Genomic DNA, 18,942 nt, shown 5'->3' on the forward strand with positions numbered 1-18,942 from the left:
ACTTAGTTACGAGACATTAAATTAAAAAGGAAGAACATAGCTTACAGTGGTGATTAATCGCGTAGCGTAGCACGGACAGAATTTCGACTTAAAACCCGTAAAACATTTCTTACAATAACCCAACTAAACTATAACTTTATTATTAAAATTAACTTATATTAAAATTATAATATAAATATATATTACATATTACAGAAGAGAGAAAGAAATATGAAGAAAGGTGTTCTTTTCATTACACCGTGAATTTCATTTTATAGACAATTGGTGATTTGAAATTTTCACTTATGACCCCTTAACTATGCTCAATTAACAACTTTTTATTATTTATTATTATTCTTATTATGAATTATTTAAATATTATATTATATTCTTGAGCATAGTTAACTTGTAATTTTAGCTCCGTTGCGTCGAGCGTTGAAAGTTGGTTCATGTCTCGGTTCCGAATTTTCGAACGCCCTTGCGTACAATTTAATATCTTGTACTTTGCGTTTTGTAACTTGTACTCTTGTCATTTTTAGACGTTTCTCATCAATAATTTGAACCACTTGGATTGTATCTTGTACATTTGAGCTTTTTGGACGTTTGCGTCTTCAAATCTTCGTTTTCGCCTTTTGTCTTCGCACTTATTTATTTAAACAATTACAATGAAAATATAATACAATTACATATGAAAACCTATTATTTAGGAGGGATATTGCTATGAAATATATGTTCCTTTTTAGCCTTATCACTTGTACTATGGGAACCACGATTTGGTAATAATGGAGCCAAGATGATTTGATGTTTGATCAGATAAATGAGCAGTGGGGAGTCTAATGGTTGTGTCATAGTCGATAACTTGTGTTGTTGCCTTGCGGTCTGATTTAGCTCACCTGGGATACAAGATTGGGCTCACCATTAAGAGCAAACTTTGACCAATGCTAGCGAATTCAATGAATGAGAACAATGCCTACGTCATCAGAGGCATAAGTGTTGTTGATAATCTACCCAAGTGGTGATTAAACCACTATAATGATAACTTTAAGTTGATATTGACTTACACTTCCACTGTAAAATCAATTGAAGCAGAGGCATGGAATGGGCCGAATGGGTTTATGTTGGTTTCTTACTGCGATATTAAATCATTACCCATTGGCAAAGGTGTGATTGTTGGTAAGTGATCATCAAACTTTCATGATTATTTTAAATTGTAATAAATTTAGTCAAGTTTTGGTTGAACTATCATCTATATGTTATTATAGATGTTATGGTCTGGTCGAAGATTAGACTGAACTTAAGCAGTATGCTTAACGTGAAGCGCTCAATTCAAAATACCTCAATGTCAATTTTATTGACTTAGAGCAAGTAATCTTATTCACTGCTTCTATATACATACATATTTATTTATTTATTTATTATCACATATAGTTGGTGTAAAAATTACCTGCACATTATGGGTTGCATTTGCAAGTCAATTTATTGAATACATTTCTCAATCAGGTGCTGGTACATGTGTGAGTCTTGCTAATACAGTTTGGTAAAACTAATGACTATCAAGTTATCATCTAATAGTCCATATCTGAATATATGTCCTCTTATTTAGTAAGGATAATGTGCCAATTTTAACAAAAATGTCTCCTCTTATTCGAACACTATATATATATCCTCTTATTCCGTTAGAATAATGTGCTTATTTTTGGAAAATTATTTCCTCCTTTTTTTCACTTAAAAGGACTAAGATCAAATACGGGTTTGTTTGACCTTAAAAAGATGTTAAAACCCTTTTTAGATAAGTACTAACTCTTAGTTTATAATATGTTTGATAACTTTATTATATGAGAATGATTTCATTACCCTTGCTGAATAATAGATACATATAGTTCAATATTAGGTCCATAGCGGTGAGTTGGACATTAGTTTCCTAAGAAGCTACTTTATATTTTGTATTTATAAACGCAAGCATTTTTTATACTTTCTAATGATTCGTGCTATACTCATACATCAATAAACAGGTCTGAAAAGATGTGGGATATGTTGTAAACTTATATGGACAAAATGTATTCGGACAGATCTCAAGCATGATAGTTTCACCCCTCGTTAAGATTCATTTTGAGGTACCACCAAGCCATATGTATTAGGTAAAGTTACTCTTCTCATATTTCCTCATTGTAGCAACTCAAGATCAGGTCCATAAATATCAGCCTATTTCTATTTACGGGTGGTAAGATGGGTGGTTTGAGCAGTTTGGTTAACATGGTTCGTTAATGGGGCACAAAAAGGTTCATACTGGAATTGAATCAAGAAAAAACACCTCGGCCAAGTCGGTCTTGTTGAACATCAAACACACTTTAAAATTCATATATTAAGAACCTCAAATTGATAATATGTCAATACTATAACATTTTGGTTACAATAAGAAATATTATTTTTATATATATAAATAGAATAGTATAAAAGGTTACACAAGTCGAATGCACTTTTGGTTAACTTCTAACCTGTTTGGCATCTTAAGCCCATTTGACTCCTTAAACTAAAAATATTGGAATTGAGGAGTTGGGTGTAGAGTACACGAAAAACAAACTAAGTTAAAACCTTATATAGAAAAAGATGGAGTGAAAGTTAGCCGGAAGTACATACAAATGCATATCATTTTACATTCTTAAGCCCACATTTAGAGGTGGCAATTGCACTTATTTTGTTAATTCACACATTTAAAGGTGGCAATTGCACTTATTTTATTTATGAATAGATGTTTGGTTTTAGTATAACTCAGATATAGTCAAATGAACTTGAACTTTTACTGTTAAAAGGTGAACTTGAACAATGGATCGAATAGGTGAAACGGGTTATAGTTGTCGTAAATTAGGTTAAGTATATTATAATATTATATAAGAAAGTTTGTTAGTACAAGTTCATGAAATGCCATATACATTTGACGTATATAGTCACTTTCAAATTCTATCGATAGCCTTTAAAAAGCTGCATTTTGTTTCAAGCTACTATTTTGTTTCACTCTCTTATGTATATAAGTTCCACTACAGTGTTCACTTGATGCAGTAGTTCTAGCATGTAAAATTTGTTATTTTTATAAGCATACGGTTTGAGTAACTTTTACGCCATGTGATTGTCCAGATATCTATATTCGAGGAGTTTCGCTACTGGAATAAACTCTTAAAGAGTTATGTAGAAGTGAGTCTAAATTTGTAAGTCCAATCTTATATTTCCTTTTGTATAATATTTAAGGTGAAGGTCACGTGAACCAATAAACCATTGAGTTCATTCACTGTTGAATTGCGATTTTGACTACAGTAAAAGGTTTATGGGTTGTTAATTTATTATACAAGGAGGAAGAGATTTCTCTTCTGGAGGGTATATGTGTCATTTTCAGGTCTAGCCATCTTACTGTGGCCATTTTCTACGCAACTGTAGTTGTTTATTAGATCAAGTTTCATCTAGAATATCCACTTAAACTTCCATGTATCAGGTATCAAAGGACAACTTCATAGATTTCACTTCTGTTTCATAATAATAATTGTATTTTGTACAATTGTGTTTACAAATACAGGACAAAGAAATATGAAAAATGAGGTGAAAATTCTTATATTAGTTGTTTTACTATCATATTGCAATATTTGTAATTATTTAGGCTATGGTTAATTAAAATATTTCCATCTTACTTTCAGTTATAATTATTTCAGTGTGGTTCTACTATGACACCTGAAGGTACTAAAACAGTTGACCTTACACAAGTATTTGGTGATAGACCTTACTCAAACAAGAACGGGGATCATCTCCGCTGTGCGTTAAGTCTTTAACCATGAAAGCAAAGAAGTCTCTCCTATCAGATAATTAGACTTACTTTTTCAGTTAATTGAAGGTTCACAAATTTGAGTTGTTGTGTTTTGCGACCAGAATTATAGAGAGCAACTATGGTTTGATATGATTTGGTTCTTTTATAAAACTTTTGGTTTTCGGTTTTTATAATGAATCTATTCTTATCTAATATTAGCCTAAAACTATGATGTCATAAACAAGGTTAACTCATGCTTAAAAAAAATCAAAATAAAAAACAAAAAAGGAGAAGCAAGGATGGTGATGTCATAAAAAAATTTATTTTAGAATTAAATTTAATGTGTTATATTAAAAAAAATAAAATCTAAAAAAAATTATTAAAAAAAAAACTGCACGCACGCTTCCTTCTTCCAAGACAAATCAGTATTTTCCATTACCCTAAATTTATACTCCATATATTGCACGCCATCTCCATCTCTTCAATAAGAATTTAAATTTTGAATACATCTTAATTTGACTATAAACCCTAATTTAATTACAAATCAAAAAACACTTACAGCCACCATCACCGCCATCATCTTTTCATTTCCTTCTTCTTCTTTGGTTTGAGATTCAATGAAACGGCCGATTGCAATCAAGATTTCTTCTCAACAGGTATTTTTCTCATTTACGATTTTTGGTTCCTATCTAATGTTCTACTTTCTTTTAACAGTTATTGGAATTGTTAATTTTTAGGGTTTAAATCCGTGAATTTTGAAGTTGAATCGAGCGATGCGATTCTGTTTATGCGATTATGATATGATATTTGTGGTTTTTTATATTATTTTGCGGCATGAAATTTCATATTCATATTACTAATTTCTCCTTGAATGATTATGGTTTAAATAATCACTGTAAGTTATCTTTATTTTTTATATTCACATGAGGTTTAAAGAGATGATTTAAATTTGTAAAGTGATATATATGATGATTGTGTTGGTAGTTTCAAAATTTCTTAAGTTGGTTTTGCACACTAGGTGTTTGTGGTTATGTCTCAATGAACACAATACTTGAATCTGTAAAAGTTAAAAAGATACTGATGCAGTGATGCTACCTGTCATCAAGGGTTGAAATGGGTAGGTGTTGATATCATTCAATAATTGATCAGTATTGTTGATGGTAATTGGCTTTTACAAAATCAAATGGTGTTGCAATTTGATTGTTTTATATTATAGATGCACTTTGTATGTTAAAATGACAATGATGGATCATGGATGAGATTGACTTAATAGTTGTACTACTATGAGTAAAAATGATTATTCTCGCTCTTTAGGTTCTATATGTCATTCTTGACTTGATGATATAGTGGTATTCATGGTTGCAGGAACTTTCAGAATGGAAAAGCAACTAACACTCATGAGTGTCAAGTTTCCAATTCATTTAATACAAAGCTTTTATTAAGCAAAGAAGCTCTTGATGGTTTTCAACCAGTGCCACATGCTGATATCATTGAGTTTAATGTAGACCCAACCACTACTTTTGGTTAGTAACATGTATCTAGCAGTAGCGGTTAATATTGTTTTGTGTTCTTGAATTGGTGATGGTTATGGGTTGGTTTATACTTGGTTCGAAATGTGTAGATGTTTTGGTTAAGTTGAAATATGCATGTATTATATTATATCAATTTATAAAAGCCCTTTCCCACTTGCATAGATTAACACAAGAAAAAGATTAGCAAGGAATCTTGTAATAGTTAGCATGAATGAAGGAAGTGATTGGGGTTTTTGTTTGTGGTGTTAGTGAAAAGATGAGTAAATGATAATGATAGGTGATGTGATTAAAGTTGTCTCATATATCTAATAGGTGTTATGTACGTATATATGTGATGTTATACATGTGCTTGCCAAAGAAAAGAACAAAGAACAAAGACACAATTGAGTGGAAGAAAGAGTATCGTGACTGTCAATTTGCTATATGATTGCTACATATATAAATTTAATCAAGATGGTATACATATACATATATATATATATATATATATATATATATATATATATATATATATATATATATATATATAATACGAAAGCGATATGAACTGAAATGGGATTCATTCAAGCACAGTGTTTTCCAATTAATGATTATAATATAATTTAGATTTATACGTGTTAATTTGTTAGCCGTCACCATTTACTATAACAACTATATTTTTGTCAAACTAAAATTGATAAAACTTAATTATGGACCAACGTTTTATTTCAACTTCTCATAAGTTTGAATTTAGACTTGTTCATTATCAATCGAGATGTCAAACGAGCATTAAAATCATTTAGTAATTATATCTATTACGCTTTATGTATATATATAATTTCATTTTAATAACAACTTAATTATTTTGTACATTATTTTACATATTTAGTTCTAATAATTAAATCGCATAATATTATTTCAAGTTATTATATATACATATATGTATATATATACACACATTTATTTACAATTTGTTGTTCGTGAATCGTCGGATATGGTCGAAGGATAATTGATTGTGTGAAAACAGTTCAAGATTTTTGAGACTAAACATTACAGACTTTGCTTATCGTGTCAAAGATATTAAATCGTATCAAGAGTTTGGTTTAAAATTAGTCGAAATTTTCCGGGTCGTCACAATACCTACCCGTTAAAGAAATTTCGTCCCGAAATTTGATCGAGGTCGTCATAACTAACAATAAAAATGTTTTCATGACGAATATGAGTTGATAAATAGAGTTTTATCATCATTGAGTAATATAGATAAAATAATTCGATTACTCGAAGCGTACGGATGAAGCTATCATAAAATAGTGAAATGAGGAAAGTCAAGTTTATCTTAACTTTCAACGTAGTTCCGTTTGAATTTAGAAAATAAGGGGCATTTTTTCTTTTGACGTTGTCTTGGTTGAATTTCGGAATTCAAGGGATTTGAAGAAAATCTTTGAAATCTGAACAAGATCTGATTTCCTCGGGATTAAGGAAATTAGGATCTTTTTAATTAAATGCGATGATCTGTCCCGATTACTACGTCTGATACTTCCATTATAAATTTACCTTTTCCGTTCCATTAGTTTTCACCACTTCTATACTCAATCCCTGAATTCAAAAGACTGTGAAAATGTTTAATCCAGTTCTGATTCTTGTTCTTATCCTCACTATCGCAACAATCATTCTCCTTTTCCAATTACCACCGGAGGAATCTGTTTTCTTCTACTTCGCCCTTGGGGTTATAATGTTTTTAATTCTCCCGTGTCTTTATGTTGCGATAAACATTGATATACACGGTTTGTAATTCCTGTGTTTGTGATAGGCTTTATATTTTCCTTTATTTTTCGGAGCTTTATGCTCTCTTTTTTTTCCTTCCCGACTCCAAGTCAAGCGAATAATGGTCCAGAATTCGTAGATATAGAGTTTCGAATGATTATAATGTTTTATGCAGGATGGAACGTGATTGCACGATTTGATTTTCAAATTTATCAAAATTACAGAAGATGGAACTATCAAGAATACATTTTCTTGATATGTTCAGAAGTTAAGTAGAATGAAAGAGTTATGTAACATGGCACATGATGACGTTATAATCTGTGAATCATCATGTCCTATTAGAAACTCAGAATGACTTACTGTAATATAATCACGTTGGCCAAGCGTCATTATATTATACTAACCCATGCTTCAATTCCCAACACTTCTCCACTATTCATTCATAGTTTATACTTAGATTTTACATAAGTTTTCAATATAATGGAATACAGATAGCACGAAGAGGTATATAGTTTCGGATGAGAATATTTAGGAAAATATCTTCAGAAATATCGGAGATATTTATGATGATATTTTGGAACTTCTAAGTTCGAAAGTTGATGAAGAAAATTTTTCCGTAAGATTTTAACATGACTTCGGAGTAGAATATTCTCTAAAGATTTCATCGGGCATTGAATTATTTGGATTCTGTGAAGGCAAGTTTAGTCTTTGTGATTTGTCCACGGCTTCCTTCATAGTTATCATAATCCGCTTTTCGGTACTAAATTTTCTATTGAGCGTTTCCAAACACTCCTTTCTTTATCATCAAACTTTTGGCCGTTTAGATCATCTACAATTTTTCTATTTCCTCTGCATTTAATGCTACGATATCTGAATCATCGGTTATCAATCCGGGGTGGTTTAAGAAGAATTGTGTTTTTAGATGATTAAACGTTGATGGTAATATGGTAAAATATAAAAGGTTCCCCGATAACAATAAGGAGCACGCATATATATCAAAGTTATAATAAGGTTGTTTCGGACAAAAAATCGAAGTTGACTTGTTGGAGTTGTGACAAAATTTGCTACTTTGAAAGGGATTACCAAATTATTTTGAGTAATAATAACACTAAAGGAATTAGCACAGCTATGTGTTAAACATTTACCCAGATTCCGAGAGTTTTTCAGGTGCATACTATATGCATTAATCTTTTCTTCCGTAGATGAAGTGCGGTTGGTTCATCTCCTCGATTGAGGTGTTTTCAAGAATCATGAAAGGTTTGAACGCAGTTTGTAATCTTCAAGATACAAATGAGATTTAAGATAAAATCAAGTGGCAAACTTGAAGAATTGTTTAGTTTCATATGTTATAATCAATATTTTAATTCCTTTTAATTGTCCAATGTTATTAGGCCACAGTCGATAGTCCACAGTTAACATTCTAGTAATTCATATATAGTTTAATATATTATATTCGAATTAATTAATACGTGTCGTGACCCGTATACGTCTCAGACTCGATCACAACTCAAACTATATATATTATTGTAGAATCAACCTCAACCATGTATAGCTAACTCCAGCATTACTGCATATAGAGTGTCTATGGTTATTCCAAATAATATATATAGATGCGTCGATATGATATGTCAAAACCTTGTATACGTGTCCCGATATTTAAGGTGCGTAAAATAAATAACAGAAATTAAATGACGATAAATAAAGTGCGTAAAGTAAATAACAGAAATTAAATGACGATAAATAAAATTGCGATAATTAAATTGCAATAAATAAACTGTGATAAATAAAATGTAATCAGTTAGCTGGGAACAGTTAGCTAGGATTTGGTTAGCGTGGATTCTTAACAAAATTTCTCATAGTTAATTTTTTTGTTTCTAACAAATTTTATTTTGTCCAATGTTTTCTTCATTATGCTACTTGTTGGATTCTGATAGGTCAAAATCCAAATATGAAATTGAAGGAAAATGGTTATTCTGTTGTAAACAAATACGTATATCTGTGGATGTAAGTAGGATAGTAAATGACCGTTGAATCAGATTTGAAGAATGTACAGTATAACATGTTAATATGAAAGTTAAATATTTCCTCGGGTATTACCTACCCGTTAAAATATTTTCACCATTAACAGTTTGTACAAAAGAATTTTTAATTACAATCTTTATGAAAATATACTTACATATATATTCTCTTCAGATATAATCATGGATTTAATGAGTTAATATGATATTAAACTCATTTGATTTACCGTTAGAACAAGAATATATAATCTCTAAAATATTAGAGATTACATAATTGTCATGCCGAACGAAGATAAATAATGTAGAACGTCATGTAGAACGATGATTATGCTCGAGGTACAGAATGAGATGTTGAGACATGGATTGTTGATGGTACTGTTGGTGCCATGGATGTTGTTGAAGCTGGTAAATTTTGCACCATATTCTCCAAATTGATTACTCGAGCGCGAAGCTCGATGACTTCTTCGATTACTCCGGGATGATTGTCGGTAAGAACGAGCGAATGAATAAGGTTTAGAATTTTAGATAGAATATAATCGTGGCGTGGTATTCGGGAAATGAGGGTGAAAATAGTGTTTCAGACTAGTTCGCCGGTAAGTGCTTCGGATTCTCCGTCAAGAGGTGAATTCGGTTGGTGGAAAGGATCGCCTTCTTCGTGTCTCCATTGATTAAGTCAACTACGAACTCATCAGATGAATTGGGATGGATGATTGGTTGATTCATTCTAGTGACACTGCTTTCGGAGCTTAGGTGAAACTCCATATCGAAATAGCTGTCGGAATCTGAGGAATTCGAACTGGTTGAGGGATTCATCTCGTACGATCAGATGAAGGATTTTCGATAAGAAATAAATTATAGGATGTAGATTAGTACCCTGCAATACATAATTTACATATGCATATATAATACTAAAATCCCATAAGTTACGGAGGAATCTACGGAAGCTGTCAGGCAAAGGTAACAATAACAGATACGCTAAGATATGAATTTTGTCTATACACTATTCATGCAATCAATGCAGTAAGATATGTCTAGACCTTAAGGATGATAAGCAAAACTTTTAACATGCAGACACGGTCGAAGTTCAGACTCACTAATGCATCTAAGCAACTATCAGTTAGACACACTAATGCAAGACCTGGTTCGCTAAGACCACCGCTCTTATACCAACTGTAGTGACCCATCCTAATCCAACTGGACGAAGTCATCAACATCTGGTCCCATTGCGAGGTATTGACCTAAATATGCCATGTACGACTTCATATAATATCTTTAGAATGAGAAAATGCACAGCGAAAGATTTCTTTCATGCCTGAGAATAAACATGCTTACAAGTGTCAACCAAAAGGTTGGTAAGTTCATAGGTTTATCATAACAATCATTTCAGTATATTAATAGACCACAAGATTTCTGTTTATAAATATATGTACACTCGCAAGTATATAAAAGTACTCTATAAGTTGTAGGCACCCAGTAACAAGCCTTAACGTTCATGTTTTACCCTCTAAAGTACACCAGATCAGGTGTGTTTAATATAACTTCGAAGTACTAAAGCATCCCATAGTCAGGATGGGGTTTGTCAGGCCCAATAGATCTATCTTTAGGATTCGCGCCTACCGTACATAGACAAGTAGTTTAATGTTACCAAGCTAAGGGTATATTTCTGGTTTAAATCCATGTAGAATTAGTTTTAGTACTTGTGCCTATTTCGTAAAACATTTATAAAACAGCGCATGTATTCTCAGCCCAAAAATATATATTGCAAAAGCAATTAAAAAGGGAGCAAATGAAACTCACCATACTGTATTTTGTAGTAAAAATACATATGACGTCATTGAACAAGTATAGGGTTGACCTTGGGTTCACGAACCTATATCATTTATATATGTTAACACATATAATGGTAGTCGAACAAATTTATATATTATTAGTGATTTAATTGTTATTTTAATTAGGTGTTTTATTAATAACTTTTTTTTTTACGAGGAACCCCTACTACGAACGGGCACATTGGCCCCCCCGCAGAGGGTAAACCCCGGGTAAACGGCAAGCCAACCCTCCACCGCTACCAGGTAAAGCATCCTCAGGCTATTGGTCTCTTAAGTTCGCCCCAAGCGTTTGAAGTGCCTTGAAGGGAATCGAACTCGTGACCTCACCTTCATTGAAAGTGTTGGTGGCCATCCAAGCTATGCCTGGATGGTTTATTAATAACTTAATTAATTATATTTATTAATATTTATTATAAAAGTATTAATATAGTTATGTTATGTATAGTAAACATGGTTTTAGATAACTAATTGTTATTTGATAAAATAATATTGATAATAATAATAAATAAAAGTTGTCTTATTTTACAATAATAATAATAATAGTTATTATGATAATAATATTGATAATATAATAATATTAATGTCAAAATAATAATAATGATAGTAATAATAATAATTTTGATAAAAAAAATGATAATTTCTCTAATAATGATAATAATAATAATAATAGTAAAAATGATACTTTTAATATAAATAATAGTTTTTAATAAAAATGATACTAATAATAATATTAATGGTATTATTAATAATAATTTTAATAATAATAATAATAACAATAATAATAATGATAATAATAATAATAATAACATTAATAATAATAATAATAATAATAATAATTTTAATAATAATAAAACTAATAATACTGATTATATATACCTAATATAAAGGAACCAGGTGTGTTGTTGGTGATTTCCCAAAACAGATCGAAGTTAACAGAGATAAGGTGCAGAACACATATCACGGTTTTAGGGTTCTTAGATTCATCAACTGATCAAACAACCACCGATGTACAGTATGTTATGGGTTCACAATCATCATCGATTCCAATTAAAAGGGGAAACGGGTCGGCTAAAACAGATTGAAGATAGCACACGCAGGAGAAGGAAAAATCGTGAATTCAAGGGTTCATCACATCATTAATCAATCGACTAAGCAAAAATCACCAATGTTTATTAGGTCGTCGATTCATCATCATCATCGTTCGAGCTTTAATCAACCCGAATAGTAGGTCATCAATCTATTGTATCAGAATCATCATCGTTCATCCTTCATCACTCAACTATGTAATCGGTTCATTAATGATCAAATAGGTAATTGGTTTAATGATATTTTCTTAATTTCTTCATCTATATATATATATATATATATATATATATATATATATATATATATATATATATAGTGTACTTTTTAATTGGATTAACATAAAGGGTAATTGTGACACCGCTAATTTTTTTTTTTTTTTTATAAATACGTGGCGGAAGCATAATATTAATTAAATACGATATCGACATTTGTACAAACCGATATCACGTGTCATTAAAACAATTTACATATTAACAGGAAGAGACGTAAATACATTCTGTTTTCAAAAGTACACGGTTCATATTCTAAAAGACCACATCAGAGTTAATCCTGTCAAACATAACATCATCATGCCCGTCTTCTCCCAAAAGCACTATCTACAAAAGCTAACAACCTGCAGGGAGGAGATGGAGGGGAATTAGCACGAAGCTAAGTGAGTACGACTAACTACATGCCATAGCATACATAAGTGTTATACTAATCATGTCACAATAGTCTAACATACAAACATCACCCAAGTGCCGTCTACAGAGACTCTGGCGGCTCGGCCAAACCATTAACCACCAGCTGATCGGACTGGGGCTTACCAGAAGTTCCTCCACCACCGTATGTATATACATAATCCACACGCGACGGACGCGTCATTCACATATATATACACCACGGCTGTCTAGGCCACCACATGAGGAACCCAACCTGCAGGTTGATCTCTCCTACCGAGGCCACCACACAATAGGAACGCACTGGGCTCCAGCAGACAAGCATCAACTAACATGCAGTCATCACAACAACTAACTAACCACAACAATAAGTATATCTAACAAGCATGGCAATCATAATATAACATGCTTCTATATACTATATTCTCCAGTTAGTCCCACTCACCAAATACCAGCAAACGAGAAGGTATTCAGCTATCTAATCACTGAACCTTCTCTTTCTCCTTTTCTCCTGAGAAAAATATATACACAAGTTAGTTTTTATCCGATAGCAGAAAACAGCACAATACAGAAATTTTTGTCAGAAAAAGTATTCGCTAAAATTTTTTGCTTAACACTTATGCACTTTCAAAATTAAAATTTACATCAAAATCATCAAAATAAAAACGGGCAGCATAACGGCTAAAAATCAACACTTAGTAAAAATTTCTACTGCATAAACCATCGGCCGATCGTCACTACACCATCGGCCGATCGACCACACTATCGGCCGATCGTTAAAATTACAACAGTTGGTCGAAGGACTTCCACCATCGGTCGATCGTCTAGTCCATCGACCGATCGTCACACACCATCGGTCGGTGGTCAGAGACCATCGGTCAATGGTAGTTCATCTGCAGCAGCAGCTACCAAAGTGACGGGTTTCTCACCAAACTCATCAATTCTCGATCTAGAGCTCGTTTTTAACCTCAAAACTCACCAAATCGAAGACACTAAACATTAAGAAACATAAACCCACAAGATTTAGACTCAAACTACATCAAATCTAACTCTTTTGACCCAAAATACACACTTTGTAAAAACTAACACAAAAACTCAATTTTCTCAATGATTAAAGCATGAAATGCTACAAATCTTACCTTGATAGACTCAGTAAATCTAAAGGAACAAGATAATGTAAAAGATTTGAGCTCAAGAACAAGGATTAGAATTTAGGGTTTTGGTAGTTGAAGAAGATGAAGTACGGGTGTGTTTGTGTGTGAGAAATTTCTGGAAACCCAAAGAAGAAAATGGGAGCACTAGTCACTTAAAGTGGGTTAAATCCTACACTGTGCAACACACGGGTATTTATCAGTTATCTGATATCTTTCGTACATCATTTGGCAACCCAAACGAAGTTCAAGTTAAATAAACAAACCTGTTCTGTGACCCTTGTCACGAACTGGTCCTAACCACATCATTAAATAATGACAAACATTAAATAAAAATAAAAGCATATAATAACACAATACTAACTTAAAGGCAAAATAGTAATCTTACAACTAGGCCCGATTGAGGATGTTACAGTAATAAATGGTGTTCTTGGTTTGTAATTATCGAGTGGCAATTAGAGATAAACAGATGCAGGTATGTGTTTGATAACTAACAAGGGTGATGATAGTGATGGTTATTTGATGGTGTTCGGTCAGAAAACAAAGAAAAGGGGCAGGGAAGGGACGCAGTTGTAACAGGTTCGATGGTTTTGGGTTTATTTGGCAGGTAATACGCAGTTGGTTAAGAGGTTTGGCTGGGTTTGTTCGATAGCAAGTGATAAGTAACAAGTGGTGTTAATTTGATGGTTTGAGGATGATGTGGTGTCGGTTTCATGACAACAACACAGGAAACAGTAGGCTTGCAGCAGCATTCGTTCAATCACAGAGGCTCATGGTGTTCTTGGTGGCTATTGGTGTTCGAATTTGAAATAGAAGGGAAGAAGGAGTGCAGGTGGTTTTTGGTCTTCGAACAACAAAACCGAAGAGGAATCAGCAGCCTCCAGGTATCGAACAAGTGGTGACTGAATCCAACAGCAAAAATTTTGCAGGTCTTGGGTTGATGGTTCTCTGCCAAAGTGAATCAAAAAGCGATCGATGATGGTGTGTGTTGTGATGCTTGTTTTGAACCGAGACAGAATAGCAATAGTCAAATATGATCGGAGGTGGTGGCCGATTGGTTTGAAGAAGGCAAGTAGCAGTAGCGGTTAATATTGTTTTGTGTTCTTGAATTGGTGATGGTTATGGGTTGGTTTATACTTGGTTCGAAATGTGTAGATGTTTTGGTTAAGTTGAAATATGCATGTATTATATTATATCAATTTATAAAAGCCCTTTTCCACTTGCATAGATTAACACAAGAAAAGCATTAGCAAGGAATCTTGTAATAGTTAGCATGAATGAAGGAAGTGATTGGGGTTTTTGTTTGTGGTGTTAGTGAAAAGATGAGTAAATGATAATGAAAGGTGATGTGATTAAAGTTGTCTCATATATCTAATAGGTGTTATGTACGTATATATGTGATGTTATACATGTGCTTGCCAAAGAAAAGAACAAAGAACAAAGACACAATTGAGTGGGAAGAAAGAGTATCGTGACTGTCAATTTGCTATATGATTGCTACATATATAAATTTAATCAAGATGGTATATATATATATATATATATATATATATATATATATATATATATATATATATATATAATACGAAAGCGATATGAACTGAAATGGGATTCATTCAAGCACAGTGTTTTCCAATTAATGATTATAATATAATTTAGATTTATACGTGTTAATTTGTTAGCCATCACCATTTACTATTACAACTATATTTTTATCAAACTAAAATTGATAGAACTTAATTATGGACCAACGTTTTATTTCAACTTCTCATAAGTTTGAATTTAGACTTGTTCATTATCAATCGAGATGTCAAACGAGCATTAAAATCATTTAGTAATTATATCTATTACGCTTTATGTATATATATAATTTCATTTTAATAACAACTTAATTATTTTGTACATTATTTTACATATTTAGTTCTAATAATTAAATCGCATAATATTATTTCAAGTTATTATATATACATATAAGTATATATATACACACATTTATTTACAATTTGTTGTTCGTGAATCGTCGGATATGGTCGAAGGATAATTGATTGTGTGAAAACAGTTCAAGATTTTTGAGACTCAACATTACAGACTTTGCTTATCGTGTCAAAGATATTAAATCGTATCAAGAGTTTGGTTTAAAATTAGTCGAAATTTTCCGGGTCGTCACATGTTGCAAGTTTCAATCTTTGTGATACATGGAGAGGTGGACAGAATTTGTGATGGCGCTGGTTGGATCGACTTTCATTGCCAACAATGTACAAAAAAAAGTCAAACCAACCTACTCTTTAGAAAAAGAAAAACCCGTTTTCGGATGCGTTGTGTGAGACAAATAAGTTTCTGATGTCAGTCTAAAGTAAGAACGAATGTGCTTTAACCCTTTTACAGCGACTTAATTTGTTATTCGTATTATTTTTCAGTGATTCAAATTTACACTAACAAAATATATTATCATTTAGCTTTATGTGTAGAATTCGTTCCAATATTTAAGGTGAGACAAGACGGGAACAATTGCTACAACAATGTTTGAGACTCAGTTAGCCAAAATGGTCAACAAGAGTGTAGGTTGGTTCAATGTAGCTGCTTTGAAGGTATTTCAATATAAGTTAAATCATAATATGATTTTGATAATCCAAGAAATAAATTATTTTTATAATTTGTTAACTAATTCGAATATATATTTACTGTCTTTGATATTTAAAACCAGTTTGAAGATCCATTGAATTTGATCGGCGAATTGTGGGATCTTGTGGGTAAAGAATTTGTGTGGATCATCAAGGTCTTCTAATATAATGTATGTTACCAGTAACAATTACTCTTTCTACACTGTTGAAGTTGTATCTGATGACCGAGAGATTATTTCTGAGGTCAAACTAGAAATGAAAGATCAGTATGATGCGTTTAAAATGAGAGTTGGTCATGTTGATGTGGCAACACCAGTTAATAAGGTGTGACTTTACAATTCAATTATCAATTAATGTACTATTTCTTAATGAACATAGGAAACACCAACCAATACCTTTCTAATACCTTTCTAATTCCCAAGTAATTTTCATATAACTAATCAAAGTTTTTGCACCTTCCTATTGAAAATGGCACACCTCAATAAAAGAATGCACAGCTGATGGGTCACCGGCAACGTTAAATCACATAGCAACTAATTATTGCACATCAAGTTTATGTTAAATAACATTTGTCATCCATAAAATATCATTCAACAATTTTTCCTATACAATCCCGTGAAACCACAGGTCCCTTCACTAGTATAAGTATAGTTTTTTTATTTTTATTTTGTTTTGTAGTAGATAATTGTTTCTCTCTATGCTACTTTTACATTGTATTGTGTCACCACTTTTGGTGATTTGATTATTAGTTTTTATGAATGTTAAACTTCAATGTTCTATATGTTGGTTTTTTTTAAATACAAACATCATATTTATTTAAAATGTTGATTTCTTTCAATTAAGGACCGCAACTCTATTGCTACCCTTGCATTATTAGTATTCTTTCAATTAGTTGTAGTATTATTTCAACTATATTTGTTTTTTAACTTTCATGGAGAAACTACAAGAAACTAAATGACATTGACTGTGAACAATTGATTGTTTAAATTTGTATTTGTATTCACTAATAATGTTTACAATATTAATTGTTTCAATACAAATGTTATCAATACCGAATGGTTTCTTCTGTGTAATTGTATCATACATCTAAGCTAATTAGTCTCAATACAAAAGTTTTCGATTCTATTTTTTAAAGCTGTCGTGCAACGCACGAGCTCTTAAAAGTCAATGTATATCTTAGATCTACACTTAAATCCATATTCAATCATATTTAGATTGTTGTTGTAGTTAGATGTAATCATGTTTAACATACAAATTTGTATCTAAGATACTAAAAGAATCTGTACATAAAGTGTTTTGGATCAACTAATCCCAAAATTTATACACGAATTGCACATTTTGACCCCTCATCTTACTGGCACTGACTGTTACCTTTTTTCCCGTGTAAGAAGGAGAAGTCAGTCCTAAGACATGGATGTACATCTTAAAGTGGTATACTCTATCCCCCATGTGTAGACTCAAAAGCACTAGGACACGTTTATGACAGACCGGGAACGGGAAATTTTTAGCTTCAATCAAGAACCTTCACCATCCCAAATATCAGCTTCTACAAAGGTACATGCATATCAAATCAAAAAATACTATCAATGATGACGCATTTCCTCATCGTAATTGTATCAAACAACTAATCATCAGTACCAATACAAACATGTCTTATTACTATTTTATAGGGCCGCCGTGCAACGCACGGGCTCTTAAAATCTAGTTAACACTTATATTCTAATAGTGGTGGCGTTTTACGTCGTTTCAGTTATATCGGATTGTCGTTTTGAGTTTGCGTTCACATTACAAACGGTCCCTCAACTTCGGCTATATTTACACAACAGCCCCTCAAGTTTACACTTTTTCAGGTGTAAAAAGTGTAAATATATAATTTCATTAAAATAAAAGAAATTAATTCCACTCAAATTTATAACGGGCCCTATCTTCTCGCTCGGTGCGAGTTAAATTTTTCCGAGACTACCGTTCAACTCGAAAAAATCTTACGAACCCAACGGGACTAACTATACGGGAAACAGACACTTCTCAAAAAACGCTAAACACAAGGACAACCCGTATCTTCCCGCTCGCCACGAGTTAAATTTTTTCGACGGTGGCATCAGACTCGAAATAATTTTATGAACAAAACGAAACTAACCACGTTCGAAACGGGCACTTTTTAAAAAAACGCTAAACACAACGACAGCCCATATCTTTCTGTTCGCTACGAGTTAAATTTTTCCGACAGCACCGTTACACTCGAAAAAATTTATTGAACAAAACAAAACTAACTACGTTCGAAACGGATACTTTTTAAAAAAACGTTTAACACAACGACATCTAAAACGACACTTAACACATGGACCGTGTTCCCCTCTGTAAATACACAATGCTACGTTAAATATGAATACGCAGGCCGAAAGTCCCGTCAGAATACGTGGGTCGGTCCGGGCTAGTTTTAAGTATAATTAAGGTGTAGAGTTAAAATAAACAACCTAACTGTTTAGTCAGTAGAGTTAAAATCAATTTGAGCGTTCGAGGGGTTTTATATACAC

The 18,942-nt window shown here is 32.3% G+C and overlaps 1 long non-coding RNA gene across 1 annotated transcript; it reads left to right on the forward strand.

Moving 5' to 3' along the window:
- Positions 1–1,121: 1,121 nt before the first annotated feature.
- On the forward strand, positions 1,122–3,135 carry LOC139897955 (uncharacterized). Its single transcript, XR_011776832.1, has 3 exons — positions 1,122–1,344; positions 1,992–2,117; positions 3,112–3,135. It is a non-coding gene; the product is annotated as an uncharacterized lncRNA (long non-coding RNA).
- Positions 3,136–18,942: the final 15,807 nt, after the last annotated feature.

The sequence above is a fragment of the Rutidosis leptorrhynchoides genome, chromosome 3 (genome assembly GCF_046630445.1).
Source record: "Rutidosis leptorrhynchoides isolate AG116_Rl617_1_P2 chromosome 3, CSIRO_AGI_Rlap_v1, whole genome shotgun sequence".
Lineage (NCBI taxonomy): Eukaryota > Viridiplantae > Streptophyta > Magnoliopsida > Asterales > Asteraceae > Rutidosis > Rutidosis leptorrhynchoides.